This window comes from Taudactylus pleione, unplaced genomic scaffold, assembly GCF_031769625.1.
Source record: "Taudactylus pleione unplaced genomic scaffold, aTauple2 ptg000172l, whole genome shotgun sequence".
Taxonomy (NCBI): Eukaryota; Metazoa; Chordata; class Amphibia; order Anura; family Myobatrachidae; genus Taudactylus; species Taudactylus pleione.
Genome location: NW_028284574.1, coordinates 12,810,557 through 12,813,524, shown reverse-complemented (window position 1 = coordinate 12,813,524; position 2,968 = coordinate 12,810,557). Strand labels below are relative to the sequence as shown.

At 38.2% G+C, this 2,968-nt stretch overlaps 1 pseudogene; it reads left to right on the top strand.

Moving 5' to 3' along the window:
* The first annotated feature begins 629 nt into the window (after window positions 1–629).
* On the top strand, window positions 630–748 carry LOC148521271 (5S ribosomal RNA; annotated as a pseudogene).
* The last annotated feature ends 2,220 nt before the right edge of the window (window positions 749–2,968 follow it).

Here is a 2,968-nt window from a genome sequence, read left to right as displayed (position 1 = left end):
TGACCTGAGTGCCGAACATTTGGAGTATATATATATATATATATATATATATGAAAAAGTTAATGATCCCAGCGACAGGCATTTCTTATGATTAAAGTGCATGTGCAACAACAATAAGATAAAAATAAATATAAGTGAATAATATATACTACAGACCACGTGAATATATGAAAAGATCAATTTATTCCAAAATAAGTAGACAGACAATATGAACACAAAAAGATTATTAATTAAAACAGAATGGGTTCTCTATCGTGCCATATTCCTCATGTTTTTTAAATACCTCTATGCATGATGATGCTACAGATTAAAGTGCAAATAGTGCTATAGAACATAAATATTTCTGGCAGTATTCTTACATGTCAAAAAAGCACATAGTTGGGCCCGGTTAGTACTTGGACAGGAGACCTCCTGGGAATACTGGGTACAGTAGACATGACAGCACTTATGCAAGAAGAATCATCCAGGAGAACATCCTTTGGGACAATATTCTACATCAGTTGAATTATTAGGAGTGTCCTGATCGCTTTCACGTTACATGGATTTGGACATTTTATCATCAAGTAAATTTACATCTATGAAATAACAAGATGGACAAGAAGGATGGCGGTGGTATGGAGGTACTAAACATCTACTATCACACCACTCTGGTTATGCCCAAACTTGTCTGATCTTGAAAGCTAAGCAGAGTTGGACCTGGTTAGTACTTGGATGGGAGACCTCCAGGGAATACCGGGTGCAGTAGATATTAATACCTTCTAAAAAGAAGGATTGTCCGGAATCAATGATTTGAAGAACGTCGAGAGAAGTTGCATCTTAGAAAGTAAACATTAAAGAATGAAATACATTAAAAGGACACTCTGCATCTCAAAAACCTTTATCAGGGATTATTTTAATCAATTCCAACAACAGTTAATTATTTTGTTGCGAAATTTGGACTTGGTTTATTTGATGGATAATGGATATAAAGAATTAATTCTATTGTATTATGGATTGGACAATAGAGACCTTTTAGTTAATTTATTTGAGGATCATTATAACCTTATTTTCTGGTTAATTAATTATCTGTGTGTATATATTTCCTGACTTCTAGGGCTCCAAAAGAGTTAGTAATGACCTAATTATAAAGAATTACTCAGGAGGATCATTGTTATACTAATATGTTTATTATCCCCAGATCATATATGATGTGCAAGCGCAATTGAGCTGCCAGTGAGAGTTTTTCACCTCTCGTCTGCATTAACAGAGGATCGGGACTAAGGGTAGAAGTTATGAATTCCGGGCAGGAGGACTCGCGGCCAAACCAGAGAGATAGCAAGAGCTGCAGAGAGGACGTCCATGGAAGTAACATCTGGAATCTACTGCGGATGCGCCACACAAAGACGGAACTCCTGGTGGAAGGGCCAATGGACTAGATGTGTGAGGGCAGAAATGCTGGAAAGATAAAGTTAGTTTCTGCACCGTACTGTAGTTCTAAATATATTGTCCGTCTTGGTGGAGTTTACAATTCTCTATGTGGGCTTTATACCCCCCTGCTAGGGACTCCTTAATCAGTCCCTAGCAGGGGGGTATAAAGATGCAGGCCCCATAACCAAACACTACTCCCTTGATGAATTCCTGAAAGGATGAAATGCGTTGGCACTTGTTTTTTGCCTACCACATGGACTACTAAGTTTCTACCTCAGATAAGCTGCTCTACTTATGTTTTAATTTTTTGATGATGTTTTAAATTATGCTATATAATTTTTGTATTCATTATTTTTGCATCTTGCTTCAAATATGAAAGTGATGTTTTAATTCAAACTGTAATATTAAATCTTTTTACTTTTTAAATATTTATTGTTTGCATGCATATAAGCACACACTCACACAGTATATTTCATAATTGCAGTAACAACAGTGTCAGATGCACTAAGATCATAAAAGAGCCTTTCCCTGGGAACAACCGTTCTTCTTTATTCTTCTTTAAGGTAACACAATCTATAAAAAAGAGACAGTAATGTGGGAGTTCCATAGTGCCATCAAAAATGTAATTAATTTCATTAATACACAAATGGAACCTAAGTCACAACATGCATGTCAGATAAAAAGACTCAGCGAAACATATGGCAAACATACAGATTAAAAGCACTTCAGGTTTCCACCAGGACTAAGAAGTGTTGGAAATGTGTGTACAACTTGGTGGTTTAGCAGAGATGTGTACACACTAGCCAGGTTGTGTGGTTTATTGAATAGGCAATTTGTACAGCTGTCACAGAAACAGACAAATCTCAGGTGCACAACTCCAAATTATTGATAATATATAAATGCAATAAAATTTTGCAAACAATAGAGGTGTTTATCATAATCATGGCCAAGGTTATGGGCCTAGCCACTATATCCAGGTAACCTCTTTAGGGTAGGTCCCTAACATACTAGGGCTCAAATCCAGGGAGCAGCTAAGTTGCCCCAGGGCACCGCCATAGTAAGAAAAGTGCAGTGTAAAAGAGATAGTTAAGAGCAGCCACAGCTGCAAATAAAGAATCAAAATTAAAAAGTGAAATACATGTACAATAAACAAACAGTGAAGGGTTAAAATGTATTTTAAAAGAATAATGTGTTATAATGCGGTACCCTGAAACAGATCAACTAAAGCAATCCAGGGGGGCCCACGCCCCACAAATGAACCAAAGTTGCACTACAGTATATAACTTGTAGGACTGACCTGTACAGCTGTACTCACTATTACACTGGATGTCCAGAGCATTAAGTGGAGCTTGTAATTGAGCGGGGCTAGGCTCCTCACCAGTCGGCAGGGGCTGGCTGGCAACTTTTAGCCTGGGGGTCAAATGCATGCAGGCGGCCCTGGCAGAGGGGTAGCGTGTAGCCAGGGTGCCTGAAGAACATGCGTGCTATGGCGCCCCCCCCTCAAGTGTTCCAGGGAGGAGGCGGGTCCATATGGGATTAATGTAAAGTAAAAATAAAGATT